Genomic DNA, 16172 nt, shown 5'->3' with positions numbered 1-16172 from the left:
AGTACATTGCGATATTTTACCTTGCCTAATGGTTTGCATTGTGGGGGGAAGAGTGTGTGTGAGGACGCGCCACAGCGCGGCCATGGACGTTCGGAATGAACAGCCACTTTCGGTTTTACAGCTCCAAATGCGTGCAGAATTTTTCATGGCACCGAAGGGCTTTAGAGTCTCCGTTGACGTGTCTTATCCGAAACCTTCACTCAGTTGACCGCGGTGGGCGTGTTTTCTACGTGATCTGCGGGGTAGGACTTCGTGTCGGAGGAGGGAGGCGGGAATGCGGGGAGTATCTGTTCTGTCCCCTGGACGCGTGTGCGTTGTGGCCATTGTCCCAGCGAGACACCCGCGCAGCTGAGGCACTCGTTTCGTCGACGCCTAATGGCGGGGAGCTCTTTCTCGTGAAACCGACGTGGCGCGCAACCGCGCTCCCCCTCTGTGCCCCCCCCCCCTCATCCAGATTAAATCGCTCTCCGTTCTCCGAAACGTCCTCCTCGCTCTCTCTCTCTCGTACCGCACGCGACGCCGCCGCCGGCGCGACGACGACGGCAGCCTTGAACGAAAAAAAAAAAAAAAAAAATAAGTCGCTCGAAATTCCTCGCCCTGGGAAGAGTGCTCTCTCGGTCGCTACCGCCGATGCCACCGGCGGCGGAGGCGTCCCTTTCCAAAGCGAGGAGGGGGGCGGGCGCTCCGTTAACCCCCTCCCCCGCGTGATCCCGGAGCGCGATAAAACGACGACGCAACTGAGTGGCCCTCCTATTTTCTCGTTCTACCAGAGATTTACCGCGCACACAGTTTCGCCTGCAGCGCCTTTCCTTTTCGGACGGAGCGTGTATTCGGTGCGAAGCCGGCGTCCTGTCGGGGCTCCGACCGTGCACGAGATTAGGCACCTTTAGCATACCGTGTACCGTATTACCGGTACCGGAGTACCGGGTGCCCGCCCACCGCCGCTGAGCCCGCGCTGATTGGTCCCGATGCTACACGCGCGCGCGCAGCTGCCGGGTACGTGGCGCCATCTGGCGCCGACTAGGCGATCTGCGCATGCGCATTGGCTGCGCGCGGGCGTCCGGTATTCCGGTACCGGTACCGGTAACATGGTACACGGTATGCTAAAGGTGTCTATTGGCGGAGTAGCGAGCTTGAGCCGACTCCGCTGTGTGGAGCTTTTCTCGCGCCTGCTGGCTTATAGCGATCTGCTCGATTATGCGTGCATCGTTTGCACACACCTGAGCACGAACTCGCCTGGACATTGCTCCTTCGCCGCCATTGGCTGGCACTCGAGTACAAGCTTCCTGAGTGCTGAGAGCTACCGGTACCCTCGTGGTTCGTAGCTAACTCGCGCCTGTGGCCCGCCGTCCTATTTGCAGACGATGGGCACTCAGGTAGGCACCGACCTGATGGGCACTGCAACAGGCACCGACCTGTTGTGGACTATCGGCACACCAATAGGCAGAGGCCTATTGCGGGCGATGGGCACTGCAATAGGCACCGACCTAATGCGGACTTTCGAAGCGCGCTACAGTTTTCACAGATCGGCGCTCGATTCACGTCACTTGCAGCGAATTGACACTGGGTAGGCATGAATCTGGCAGGCCTGCCATCTGTATTTGTTATCCTGATGCACAGTGAAGTTTGTATTGTACTGTGAACGGTGGCCTCTGCGCGGCCCGGCCCGGAAGGCCGAGACTCGGTGCGCACACTGGTTCTTTTCCGGTGTTTCGCACAGAGATCGAATTAAGTTGGCACTAATGGAATTTTCCGCCCCGTGCCGGTGCGCACCGTTGCGTGCTCTGTAGAATCGCGCTGCTGTGCTTTTCAAATGTTTCGAAATAACCGAACCGAGGGAGGCACAATGTACGTTTGTGATGCCTGTGCTTTTTATTTATTTATTTATTTATTTATTTATTTATTTATTAATTTCAGGTTCCTTCATGGCCCTTGGAGGGCATTAGAGAAGGCAGTGAGCGGTTTACAAATACGTACAGAATATATACACAACGGGTTATTTAAAACAATAGCTAACGCGCGTATTTAGCAGCATCATTACACAATGTTTCGAAGTGAAGAGAATACAAGTAAACAATATTGTTGACGCAAACAATATATTTCACGCGTTGATTCCCGCTTTGTTGTCTGGTAGCGAACAGTGCGAATCTGCTCGTATAGAAACGCCGCACTTTCATGGAAGCTGTAAGAAGCGATGATAATCGGCGGAACAAAAATGGCGCCGGTCATACTGCCCCAGCCCTCACATAAATTTCTTTAGACAGTCTATAGAATCGCCATAGACTTCTCTCCATAAAATTTATACACTGTGACAAATCCTATAGCCTGTAGACAATACAAATCGTAGAGAGAGCCTATAGACAATCTTTAGATTTATGGTCTCGTAAATTTAGTGGATTTTTGTCTGTGGACAGCCTGTCACTGTAAATAGACCAAATAAAATATCTGTAGGAAAGCAGTAGTCTAAGAAGTATAAAGGAATGCAACATGTTTCCCGATTCACTTGTTAGGACTGATTCCCTCGTTGCTTTTTTTTTTTTTAATAAGTTAGACAGTGTTATATATCCCGGGAGTGCGAAGTACTAACCGCTTTGCGCTTTTCACTTATTATTTGTCTGTATGTAGAGCGCTATAGAGTTTTGCATTATGTCTGCGTGCGCCATAGTGTGCTGTGGATTGCATACATTGCTGCTGTCCTGTGTAATTCATACGCATAACTGCGTGCTTCTGTTATCCAGTGTGATTAGTTGTTTGTATGCGTTGCGCGTCAGCCTGATTCGATTTGTTTGAATTGCTTGTTTTTCCTTTTCTTTTTATGGTTTCCTCTCTTGTAATGGCCCTTCAACAGGGCTGACAGTATCATTAAAGAAGTCTATAGAAAGTGTATCGAACATCTCTACAAGCGCTAGGAATGCCCAGCGCCGCGAAAAGGCGCAATTTGTGTCCCGCGCCCTATTGTGGCGATTGCGCGAAACACTGCCGCTGCAGCGGACTTCCTCGAATGACAGACGTAATGGTACCAGGGACTCTATATAGCTAGCGGCCGCCACTTTTGTGGTCATTATACCGCCCCCCGATGCGGATCTCAGCGACGCTTTTTATCGGGCCCCCCTTTGCCTGAGCGAAACGAGGGAACGAAAGCCGCCGGCGCCGCAACGTGTCAGGTATTTTCCATCGCACTCGGCGCCCTTGGGCGGAATTTGACGAACCGTGCGATAATTCCGTGGTCAGCGCGGCGTGACCGGCGGTGTGTGCCGGCGCAACCTTGCGAAATCCCGGCACCGTATAGTAAAAGTCCGTATATTATCTTACTCGGGGTAGTGCGTATGTATACGACTGATACTCGCTTTCGGTTTTGTCCTCAGGAACACGCAAGAAACTGGTTAGTTAAAAAAAAAAAAAAGATGCCCAGGCTTAGCTTGGTTAAGCCAAGAATGCGTTGCATATTGCGCGGTCTTTTTGCCGAGGTATTGCTTGGCGGCACTCGATTTTGTCAGCACCTTTTCCTCCGTGACGTATGTATGGATGGATGGATAGGAGCGCCCCCTTTGAAACGGGGCGGTGGCAACCGCCACCATGCTCAGGCGTCCTTATTTTCTTCTCTTTTTTCCTTTTTATTTTTTCATATTTTTCTTTCATGTTTTTTCTTTCTTTTTTTACGTGGTTTGGTGGCTGCCCGGCCGCGCCCAAGGGCTGAACTGAGTGATTGCAATATGCTACGCATAAAAAACGCCAAAATATAACAGCGAGTTTTACTACGGATTGTTTTGCAGCGTGTGTTGCTGTGCGTGAATAGTATATGAGAACATCGAAAGCAGCAGCGTGCCTTCTGAGTAAAGCATTATTTACACATAGCAATACGCGCCTGATTCCCGAAGGAAGTCCAAAATTTGGAGGACGCTTAATTAAGCTTCGCCTTTTAAGAGTGGAACGCGACAGCGTCTTGCAACGCTGCCAGGGAGTCCGCGGAACTATACATCATCCGTTCGCCGCAACGCCTTGCCCGTTGGCCAGATCGAACATTGTTTGTCTTTGAGGACAGGAAATGATGCAGTAACAGTCTCGCTTGTCTTGGTGGACACCCGAACCGCACGTGATACTTTTTTTTACGCATCCCAGGCTGCCGGTTCGAATCCCTGCTGGACACCCGAACCGCGCATGATACTTCTTTTTACGCAGCCTCCGATTATAGGTTGTCGGTTCGAATCCTTGCCGCGAGCTAGGCTTTAAATTAACTAGTAAGCTTATGCTGCATGGAACGCTGAATCGTATGACACTATCCGGAACATTCTGCGGCAAACGGTTCGCATGATACGATAGTTTTTACGCAGCCCCCGATTATTTTCCGATGCGCGGTGCCGACTACTATTACGCCGACGGCTTTTCGACCGAACGAACTGTGTACGCTGTCGCGTGAAAAGGTAACCGCGCCCACGTATGTATCCAGTAGTGTAGAGGCCCGTGGTTGTTTTTAGCGGAACCGTGCGGTATCTGGCTGTCTGTATATGGACCGAGAAAACGCAACGGGCCATTACTGGGAGTGTTCCGCTGTACGCCTGCATGCCTGCTGTTCTTGCGACACTCTTTTCTGCCTGACTTGCGGGGGCGAAAGCACTTGCGTTTCATGCTTCAGAGTCCAACGCGCTGATTGGTCCATGCACTACAGATCGGAGGCTATTGTCGCGTCGCCTATTGCAGTGAAATTTAACTAAGAAATCGCTGAAACGGTGCGGGCCACCGCTCGTAGGCGACACCACCCCTGTCTTCCAGAAGCTGGCTGCAGCTAGGAATGCCACAACCCAGTTGGCATGTCGTGGTGACCTCACAAGGCACGTGACATCTCTTGACCAATCATTAATAGAATTGCCACCGGCCGATAAACCGGGGGTCAGGTTGCCACTTTCCACCGTAGGCAGGCTGTGACGACATCAAAATCAAAAGGTCACATGGCCTCGCTTGACCAGTCAGCGACTTTCGTTTTGGTGTGCTAATGCAATCGTATTAGAAAAAAAAAAGACGTACTGAGTCTTCGTCCCCACCTAAACCCCTTGCCCGTCCACACACACACAAAAATTAAACATACATAAAATAGCACTCTGAAACAGTAACTTAGAGTAAAGTTTCAGGTACCCTCAAATTATTAAGGAGCTAGGAGGGAAAGAAGAAAAAATAAAATTGCTGGGGTTTAGCTTTGGTTAAACCTGGTAGTTACATTCGGGTTAATACGGCGCACGTCGTTGCCGACCATCGCGTGAGCTGTGGTTCTCTGCGCTGCGCACGACAAAGAGACGGGGCGTTCTAATGCCTTCAGTAGCAGTTCGCAGAGGGGCGGTACCTTATTACTGGGAAGTCAGCGGCGGTGCATTAAACACACAGATAGTGAGAGAGAGCGGAGAGCTCGTGGTTTATGTGACGGACGGCGGCGGGCGGCAGTAAGTACGTCGCGTCGTCTGAAATAAGCCGCACCACCTGCCCTACCGCCATCCTGAAGCAGAAGAAAATTAAGCCCTTGGCACGGGCGGCAGTTGACCGTCGTCAGGTGTTGTCCGCTTTGCCTTCCGGACCCTGCTTATCGAGGGGGCCTTCCGATCGCGCCGATGGCCGCCGCCACTGGGGTCGCGCGCGCCGCAGGTGACGGTCGAAGGTCGTCTCGGCGGCATCTGTTTCTCTTCGGCGCAGGGCTTCGCTGCCCGGCTGAGAGTGAGGAGAGAAAAGACAGGCGCGCGCAAACGATCCTCGGCGGCAGTGCATCGTACGCCTTCGCCCCCCCCCCCCCCCCCCCCCCCCCCTTCCTCCTCCTCGGCGCGAGCAAGCGGCGCCCGTGTTCGAAAAAAAAGGCGCCTGCAGCTGCCGCTTGTACGCCGAGCAGTGCGGCTGGCTTTGGACGGGCGTCAGTCCGGTGCTCCCTACGTCCGCTATCTTCGCCCTGTAGAGCTTGAGGGAATTTTGAAGGGAAATCTTCACTGCGGGACCTAGGGCTTCAATCGCGGACCGTGCAAATTTGACCTTCAGCTGAGTTAAGAGGTCAAAGCATAAAAAAAGAGAAAAAAATTGAATCAGTATCCATGACTGGCAGTCGAATCCGCGGTTGCGCGATGATGCGATGCGAATTGATGCGATGCGAATTGATGCGGTGTTTCGTATACATCAGCTGCCCACGAACAGTGGCACATCAACACACAAGCACGAGAAAACAGGCAACACACCTCGTGTTGTTGTTGTTGTTGTTGTTGTTGCTTGGTGGCGTGGCACATAGCCACGACGGGGGATTGGCCAGGGTTCAGTGAGGAGAGCCAAAAGAAGATAAATTGGTGCCAAGCTAATGGATTACCTTTTGTTGCCAAGCTAATGGTTTAACTTTGGGTAAGTATTCCGAGGAATTAAAGATGAAATTATAGATTTAAAAAAGAATGAATTGGAAAAATAAACGGGCATAAAGATTAGAGAATTGAATACAAGAAAAATTCTGAATGGTTTTGCAATGCGGAAATTTTGGATACCATTAGCAAGAGAACCTGCCGGTAGCAATTGTGTAATTGTGGAGGAAATCGCAAACTAGATGTTAAACTGCACCACTCTCTCGCGATGTGATTGGATTGGAAAACGTTTATTGTCAGCACTGAGCCCTAGTGGGCATTATACTAGATGGCTTCGAGCCCATGGCTCTTGGCGACCTTGTGAGCCCACTCAGTGGCCCGGACTTGCGTCAACGGGTCTGAGCTGGCCAGTATAGCCTCCCACCGCTCTAGAGAAGGGACTGGTAGTAGGTCCGCCGGTGGCGGCGCCTTTTTGCAGCTCCATAAAATGTGGTCATATCCGGCTATCTCGCCGCATTGTTTGCAAGTAGCGTTGTATTGTGTTGGATACATGTGTGCTAGTCTCGACGGGCTATAGAAGGCTCGCGTCTGGAGCCGACGCCACGTTACCTCTTGGCTTTTATCGAGCTTTTTGTCTGGTGGCGGATAGATCCTCCTTTCCAGTTTAAACTGATTGGTGTATTCGTGAAATGATATGAATGCATCTCTCGTGAAATTTGGGGACTCAACCCGGCTCACTGCTCGGCTATGCACTGGAGAACGTCGTCTTCATCAACTTCCACTTCTCCGTCCCTCGGCACTGCCTGCTCACCGTCGTCTTCTGCGTGGCACAAATCCGTGCTTTCGCTCCGATTCGAATGCAGTAAACATTTTTTTTTCATTAACATTTAAACGTGGTGTTGAGGTTGCGTGGTTGATTCCGGGGCAGTACACACCGACCTTGGGCAATGTTTTCTTGCCTTAATCAACGACGCGTCTGGGATGCGGAAACGATATTATCGAGGGGGTGGAACAACGGTTCCGCCTACTCCTTGGTTGCCCCCACATGCGCCCTCCTTACCTGATAAGTCTTTCAGCTAAACTCAACTCATGTATTCAAGTGCCTGCAACGCTTTCTGCTAAACTCAACTAGAGACCCGTGTGCTGTGCGATGTCAGTGCACGTAAAAGAACCCCAGGTGGTCGAAATTTCCGGAGCCCTTCACTACGGCGTCCCTCATAGCCTGAGTCGCTTTGGGACGTTAAACCCCATAAACCAAACCAAACAACCAATCAACTCGCATATTGAAGTGCCTGCACCGCCACGTAGGCATTATTCGCAGGGCGTTTGTAGTCCTCCCTGCCTTTCCTCTTCTACCTCCTCCTCACACGCTTAAATTCCGAAGTTCAAAAGCAGAAAGCATGCACCTTAGCACAGTTCACAAAAGAAATTAAAGAAAAATTGCGGCGGATTACACATGTGTGACCTATGGTCTGATGGTCAAGGCAGGTTTGCGTACGCGGTTACGTTATGATGCAATTTTGCTCGTAGTTGCCTCATCTAACGTACGCTGTAAATTATGTAGTCAACCGTGGCCGTGGTTGGTGACGCCCAGATTGTTAACCGATAAACCGTTTAGTTGGTCCAGGTGGTATTTTAAGCATGAAATGCTTTTAGCTCCCGTTGTCGGCAGTGTGGTGACGTCACGCCGAGACCGAGAGCCATCATCCGGGCACTGAAATCCACTCATCCGGGCACTGAATTCCAGTCATCCGGGCTCTGAATAAAAGGGAAGCTTATTCAACAGTGCAAACAAACAAAACATTGGAAACACAATCCGGGCTCTGAAACGAGAACATCCGGGCACCGTACGAGACTTAACGAGATTTAACGAGACTCTCTAAGACCTCCTACGCGACCGGCATGCAAGCGCCGGTTGGTCTCCAAACGAGACAAAAAATAACTGCTGCCAGTGCCTTCTCAATGTTTATCAAGATATCAGTGGAGCTGTGGGTTTGATAATGCACGGAATTATAATTTCCGATTTCTAATAACGCGTGCAAAAAGCACATAAATGCCACGTTACACTTCGTTGTCATACGTGATCCGGGGGAGAAGCGCTGCGTTCAAAGGGCAAGGCATCGCGCCGAACGGGTGGTGGCGTTCCTCCCTTCCTTTACGGTGCGGTTCGGGTGTCCACCGAGATGGCAGAGAATTACTGCGCCATTTCCTTTCCTCAAAAAACCTTGCGTTCAAATGGCAAGGCATCGCGCTGAACGGGTGGTGGCGTTCCTCCCTTCCTGTACGGTGCGGTTCGGGTGTCCACCGAGATGACATTAGGCCCGTAAACATTTCATGCTTACTCTACTCTCGTTTACGGGAGAGGCAGAGATTTTTTAAGCATGAAATGCTTTTAGCCCCCGTTGTCGGCAGTGTGGTGACGTCACGCCGAGACCGAGAGCCATCATCCGGGCACTAAAATCCAGTCATCCGGGCACTGAAATCCAGTCATCCGGGCACTGAAATCCAGTCATCCGGGCACTGAAATCCACTCATCCGGGCACTGAAATCCACTCATCCGGGCACTGAAATCCACTCATCCGGGCACTGAAATCCACTCATCCGGGCACTGAAATCCACTCACTCATCCGGGCACTGAAATCCACTCACTCATCCGGGCACTGAATTCCAGTCATCCGGGCTCTGAAACGAGAACATCCGGGCACCGTACGAGACTTAACGAGATTTAACGAGACTCTGTAAGCCCTCCTACGCGACCGGCATGCAAGCGCCGGTTGGACTCCAAAGGAGTCACAAAAAATAGCTGCTGCCAGTGTCTTCTCAATGTTTATCAAGATATCAGTCGCTGTGCGTTTGATAATGCACGGAATTATAATTTCCGATTTCTAATGACGCGTGCAAAAAGCACATAAATGCCACGATACACTTTGTTGCCATACGTGATCTCTTAGGGGCTTCGCGCATCGAAACAAAGCCGCGCAGGCGCACAGGGGCCCGGGTGAGAAGCGCTGCGTTCAAAGGGCAAGGCATCGCGCCGAACGGGTGGTGGCGTTCCTCCCTTCCATTACGGTGCGGTTCGGGTGTCCACCGAGATGGCAGAGAATTACTGCGCCATTTCCTTTCCTCAAAAAACGTTGCGTTCAAATGGCAAGGTATCGCGCTGAACGGGTGGTGGCGTTCCTCCCTGCCTGTACGGTGCGGTTCGGGTGTCCACCGAGATGACATTAGGCCCGTAAACATTTCATGCTTACTCTACTCTCGGTTACGGGAGAGGCAGAGATTTTTTAAAGCATGAAATGCTTTTAGCCCCCGTTGTCGGCAGTGTGATGACGTCACGCCGAGACCGAGAGCCATCATCCGGGCACTGAAATCCACTCATCCGGGCACTGAAATCCACTCATCCGGGCACTGAAATATACTCATCCGGGCTCTGAAACGAGAACATCCGGGCACCGTACGAGACTTAACGAGATTTAACGAGACTCTCTAAGCCCTCCAGCCGCCGCGGTGGCTAAGCGGTTATGGTGCTCGGCTGCTGACCCAAAAGACGCGGGTTCGATCCCGGCCGCGGCGGTTGGAATTTCTTTGGAGGAGAAATTCTAGAGGCCCGTGTACTGTGCGATTTCAGTGCACGTTAAAGAACCCCAGGTGGTCGAAATTTCCGGAGCCCTACACTACGGCGTCTCTCATAGCCTTAGTCGCTTTGGGACGTTAAACCCCACAAACCAAACCTAAGCCCTCCTACGCGACCGGCATGCAAGCGCCGGTTGGACTCCAAAGGAGTCACAAAAAATAGCTGCTGCCAGTGTCTTCTCAATGTTTATCAAGATATCAGTCGCTGTGCGTTTGATAATGCACGGAATTATAATTTCCGATTTCTAATGACGCGTGCAAAAAGCACATAAATGCCACGATACACTTTGTTGCCATACGTGATCTCTTAGGGGCTTCGCGCATCGAAACAAAGCCGCGCAGGCGCACAGGGGCCCGGGTGAGAAGCGCTGCGTTCAAAGGGCAAGGCATCGCGCCGAACGGGTGGTGGCGTTCCTCCCTTCCATTACGGTGCGGTTCGGGTGTCCACCGAGATGGCAGAGAATTACTGCGCCATTTCCTTTCCTCAAAAAACCTTGCGTTCAAATGGCAAGGCATCGCGCTGAGCGGGTGGTGGAGTTCCTCCCTTCCTGTACGGTGCGGGTGTCCACCGAGATGACATTAGGCCCGTAAACATTTCATGCTTACTCTACTCTCGGTTACGGGAGAGGCAGAGATTTTTTTAAGTAGTAATCAGCGTTTATATAAATGTAAATTGGTTTTTGAGGAAAGGAAATGGCGCAGTAACTGTCTCACATATCTCGGCGGACACCTGAACCGCGCCGTAAGGGAAGGGAGGAAGGTGGGAGTGAAAGAAGAAAGAGAGAAAGAGGTGCCGTAGTGGAGGTCTCCGGAATAATTTCGACCACCTGGGGATCTTTTAACGTGCACTGACATCGCACAGCACACGGGCGCCTCTTGCGTTTCGCCTCCATCGAAACGCGGCCGCCGCGGTCGGGTTCCTATCTCTGGTTGTCGCGTCAGTGTATTTTGATTGACTAGGTATGAATTTCGGGCTCCTTGTTTACTCGTAATGTTGGGTCTGATCTGGTCATCTTTACCTGCCCTTTTCTGTGTAATGCCGACTCTTCTCCCCCCCCCCCCCTCCCCCCGAAATGGTCCGCTTCTGAAAACGAGACCTAACATAGCCTAGCCGAACCCTGTATGTAGTATCGCCCCTGATGAACAATGAGTGACGACGTTTGGGGGGTCGTTAGACAGGAATTGTCTATAGACTGTCTATAGACTCTATTGCGACCCGCCGCTGTGGCTCAGTGGTTACGGCGTTCGGCTGCTGACCCGAAGGACGCGGGGTCGATCCCGGCCGCGGCGGCCGAATTTCGATGGAGGCGATATGCTAGAGGCCCGTGTACTGTGCGATGTCAGCATCATCATCATCAGCCTGACAACGCCCACTGCAGGGCAAAGGCCTCTCCCATGTCTCTCCAATTAGCCCTGTCCTTAGCCAGCCGCGGCCACCATATTCCCGCAGATTTCTTAATCTCATCCGCCGTTAAAGAACCCTAGGTGGTCGAAATTTCCGGAGCCCTTCACTACGGCGTCCCTCATAGCCTGAGTCGCTTTAGGACGTTAAACCCTAATAAACCAAACCAAACCGAACCAAGCCAGACTCTATTGCCTTCCTATAGATATTTTCTTTTGAATATCCCCAGTCTATACACGGTACATAGACAAAAGTCTACTAAAAGGGTATGGTGGCCATAAATGTATAGATTGTCATAGACTGTTTACAGGATTTTCATTCCCTATAGACTGGTCTATAAGATAGATATCTTTGTAGAAATAATGGGCCCCTTTCGAAATAAAAGAAATTCCTGGCTAGGTGCCCTTTCTCTCTGGTAAAACTTTGTTAGGGTGTCCCGAAATTTCGGTGCGCGTTACAGAGCACCCCGTGTGGTTAACATGAACGAGGAGGCGTGCATGCCGCCGCACTCTGGGCCGTAGCCCAGAGTGCGGCGGCTTTTGCGCATAAAGTCGTCAAACCACTCAACCTCGCCTGCGTCGTTTCGCTTTCGACGTCTTTCAATATATCTTCCCCCAAAACCGTTTGTCCATTCTTGCAGGATCTTTGAATCATCCAGACCCCAGGCAAAGGCGGTTGCGTGTAGTGCCAGTATACAGCGCGCGATGGCATTGCCCGCTCGATGTAGAGAACGCTCCGAAAGGGAACCGGTATCCATATATGCCATTACTTGCCGCTCCTTCCCATCGTCCTCCTCTTGCCTTGTTGTCGGTGCTGTATATGAGATACACGCGTTCATTCAGCCACCTTCCTGCGCGCGCGAAGGTCCATCATTCATAGGCGCGTTTGCCGCCGCGGACCCCCCCCCCCCCCCCCTTTCTCTATCCGCCGCCCATTGTGCCGGCGACGGCCGCAGCCTTTCCGGACACACATCCGCAGCTGCAGCAGCCGCCTGTTCTCCATCGCGGCATTCCCGGCGCTACGGGACACGCATAAATTGAGCCCCCCCCCCTCCCTGGGCACCTCCGGCCTTCTTCTTGAGTACCTTGCGGCATATATCCTCTGTCTCTGCGGGCTCCGAGAGTCTCGAACCTTGCACCTGACTGTCGGAGCCGAGAGAGTCGCAAGTCACGGTGCGCATGCGTGTCAGGCACCAGCGGTGGTGGCGCACTGTAGTCGACGGCATCCGGGTGTGTGTGTGTGTTTTATGTTACACGTTATTCGCGTACAGCCACACGGATACCGGTGCTGAACGAACACTGTGCGAGCTGATCTTCCCGGGGGAAGCGCGCTGAAAGGAGTAAACCTTGCGAGGGTATTTGGTTGTCACAACACCAGGGCATTGCTCCCGCGCATTCATCCGCGGTTCTCGTACTACATGCTATAGCCCAGTGTGACGCGAAATCTTATTTAACCGCAGATATGTGTGGGTAGAAGGTACTGACGATGTTCAAGATTTAGCGCAGCGTGTGTGTCGGCAACGCTACAGCTAACCTCCAATAGCCGCGTTTGCATGAATGCGACAGAAGTCGACTCCAGTCCACTTTTTTGGGAGAACGAAAGGTGTGGCAGTCTCTCTCCCCTTTCTCCTTCCCGCCCCTGCTCTTTTCTTCGACGTTTTTGCACTCTCCCTCCGAAAGTGGTCTAAAGTCGACTTCTGTCGCATTAATGTAAACGCGGCGAATGCGCTTTCGCGCACGGAGCTCGACGCGACAGGTGCTCCGGAAGCTGGCCGCCTGTGGGCAATCTGCGCATGCGCATTGGCGGCTCGCGGTAAACGGTGCCGCGTGGTGGCCGCTCATTCATTTCTGTCCACGTCACATGTTTCGTGCGCAAAGCTGACCGGGTGCCTCGAAATTCGTGCAACCACTCTGGCAGAGTCCATTGCATCTGTACGGGCTCTCGCTATACGGCTGGGAATTTATTACAACAGTGTCGGCAGCTCTCCATACGTTTGGTACTGCGGTTTCGCAAGTCGCCAAGCGCATTTCGTGTTGCGTTTGCTCAAGTTCCGCTGGGCGCTTGATAGTTTCGTCTACGCGTGTCTGGCCTTGATCGCAGGGATTCCAGCTACCGTACATTGCTTTGAGCCACCTACTGGGGCTTTCGGCGCGGAGTGGACCCAAGCGGCCACTGACTTCGGAATCGAGGTAATATTTTTACAAGGCTAGTGGAACAAGAAAGAAAAGAAATGTACACCGCTTTGAGGATAACATCAAGCGTAGCAGCTCAGCCAGTTGATCGAGCTGAAAGGATAAAGCTGGATTTGCCAATTGCTAGTCGTGTTTACCGCTCAGAAGTATGCGGGTCATACGGCAGAGTGCGGAGACAAATGCCGGGCGCCTTCCCACCATTACACGACGCTCATCCCTTTTCTCTCCGACGACGCTTCCCATTTTGTTTCCCTTTGCGACTCGCTTCGTACGCAGGCTAACATCGATCAGCCGGAGAGGCGATGCCTACATCACGCGCGGCGGCGGCGGCCACCGCCGTGCCCCATATGGCCTTTTTCTCCGCCGTCCCAAGGCCTTCCTGCCGCCGACGTCCTCGACGCCCTCTCCCTTTTCCCCCTGCTCCCCGCTGATCGATGTCCCGGCGGCACGCGCGCGTCCTTCCCGTTTTCCCGCGCATTCGGCGAGGCCGCCGGACCACGTGGTCGGCTGAGCTTTCGCGGGTTTTTCCGCGCTCTCTCTTTCTCTCCATTTCCTCCTCTCTCTTCCTTCCGCCTGGCCGCCCGCGCCCCGGGGCCGTGGAGCGGCGCTGGCGCACGCGGCTCTCTTGCGAAACGTTTGCGCGCTCGTTCCTTTTCTCTCCTTCCCTACCCCTGCCTTTTTTTTTGTATTCTTTCGCTGTTATTATACAACGTAGGACAGGTGGAACAATAGCCGCATTGCGTTTTTTTGTTTTCTTTTTCGACTGGCGTGTGGTCTGTCGACGGCGCGTTCTACGGAGGCGCGCGTGTTTGCGACACTTTGTGAGGAGGGATTGTGGGGATGGGGGGGGGGGGGGGGGGGGGGCTAAGAACATTTTCTCCGGGGTTGGATGGAGCAACACCTTCGAGACAAAGGAATGCGTCTGTGCGTCACTGGATGGAGCCGCCGTCGTTAGGTGTCGGGAACGACTCGGGACGCGGGGAACGCTCGTGACACGAGCTCGCGCGGGACACACCGGGTTTCTGAGCGGGACCCATTAGGGATTCCTTTCGCCTCTCTTCCACTGTTATGCATATGTTCTCTTCCCTTATACTGTTTCCTTCCTTGAAACGGGAAGCGTAGGGTATTCATTTTGGGAAGGCGAGCGCGAGAATGGTTTTGGGGATTGCGACAGATGCGTGCAATGTGCGCGAGGATTACGCGCATTTTTCTCTTCTCCGTCTACTATCCTCTTTCGCTGATTATGCGTCTTCGTTCCTCCGCTTGTTGTGTGCAGCGATAGTCGGCTCGGCACAATATCTGGAGTGTTATATTAGACGGATTTCTCATCGTTCGCTCTTCTGTGTGTCACGCACGTGTCGGTAGACAAGGGTTCGGTGCTTCGCGGTCACTGCTTCCCTCTCTGTCTCTCACCTCCTTTCCCTTCCCCCTCCCCCGCCCAAAAAAACGAGGGAGACGATGGGAGGTGAAATGAGGGGCATAGAGGCATCGATTTGGCGAGAGCAGCACGCCATGATCACGTGATGCGCTTTTGGCGCCGTACATTCCCGTGACGTCAGCGCCTCGTCTTCCGTTGCCGCGTGGGATGTTGTAACCACCGTGCCGCCGCCCCGTATTTAGGGAAGTTTTCGGGACGCGGGGGCGTTGCAGGCGTCGAATCCGACAACGGCGGCTCGCGAACGAGGGTTCGCACTCGCCGACAGAGGGCGCGCTTCGTTTAGAGGGAGAGAGGGAAAAAATAAAAGAAGGGCGAGAGATTTGAATTGCGAAACTGCATACGCAGAACCTAGGGGGCCCCGGCGCGTGGCACGGCTTCTTTCGTTGGGACGCGGAGAAGTCTCCCGGCAACGCCGCTGTTTGCCGCCGCGAGCGCTGGCTGTCGATGTTGCTGTTTACTCCGAGAGAGCGCGCGGTGTCCGGACGTGGGTGTCACCGAGGGTTCTTCCGCAGAGCGTTGTAGCGGGGTTGGCGTCGGCGCGTCCGAACCACTCGACGTTGGAGCGTTGTGAGTATTGCCTGCTTTCCCGCCTGCAATCTGTCTCGGGTATAGCGGCGGCCTGTCGGCGGTGGTCAGCGCCACCGTCGGCCACGTGTAGTACTCACGGCAGCCTTACCCGTTGTTATGCAATTAGCCCAGTTTTGTGACATACATATGGTGCGACCTTTTTCAGTCCCTTGGTTGCGGGTTCGATTCGATGCGGGCGTTTTGGCTGAAGATAGTCGGCCCTGTAAAAGAATGTTTTGTTGTATGGCGTCGGTTGCGAGGTGCGGGGAATAGACATGCACCCAGAACGAAACACTTTAGTAGCCGAGAAGAAACTTTATATTCTTCTTCGATCGCGTATGTTGACTCATGATGATGACGGATAAAGGATTACAGCATGTGTCGCCACCTAATGAAGCTTATAACACTCATTTAGAGGCCCGTGTGCTGTGCGATGTCAGTGCACGTTAAACAGGTGGTCGAAATTTCCGGAATCCTTCACTACGGCGTCCCTCACAGCCTGAGTCGCTTTGGGACGTTAAACCCCAATAAACCTAAACATACAGGAGTGCAACAGACAGGGGCTTATTTATGGGTCGCTCTTGGAGTGGGAGGTTGGGGGAGATGGTGGGTGGTCTCATTTG

General features: G+C 52.8%; 1 protein-coding gene across 2 annotated transcripts in view; it reads left to right on the top strand.

The window, feature by feature from the left end:
• The window catches only part of wge (BAH domain and coiled-coil containing protein winged eye), a 227804-nt gene that overhangs the window by 60994 nt on the left and 150638 nt on the right, over window positions 1-16172 (top strand). Inside the window, exon 1 of one of the 2 annotated variants that reach the window (XM_089541069.1) lies at window positions 14418-15549. The exons of the other annotated variant lie outside the window; for it this stretch is intronic. The gene's annotated coding sequence lies outside the window, so the exon portion shown is untranslated. Of the gene's footprint in view, window positions 1-14417; window positions 15550-16172 lie in introns of those variants that run through there. 2 annotated transcript variants of the gene reach the window in all.

This window comes from Amblyomma mixtum, chromosome 4 (assembly GCF_055824585.1).
Source record: "Amblyomma mixtum isolate Tamu chromosome 4, ASM5582458v1, whole genome shotgun sequence".
NCBI classification, from domain to species: domain Eukaryota; kingdom Metazoa; phylum Arthropoda; class Arachnida; order Ixodida; family Ixodidae; genus Amblyomma; species Amblyomma mixtum.
Note: the sequence above shows the minus strand (reverse complement) of the source record. Positions and strands in the feature narration are given on the sequence as shown.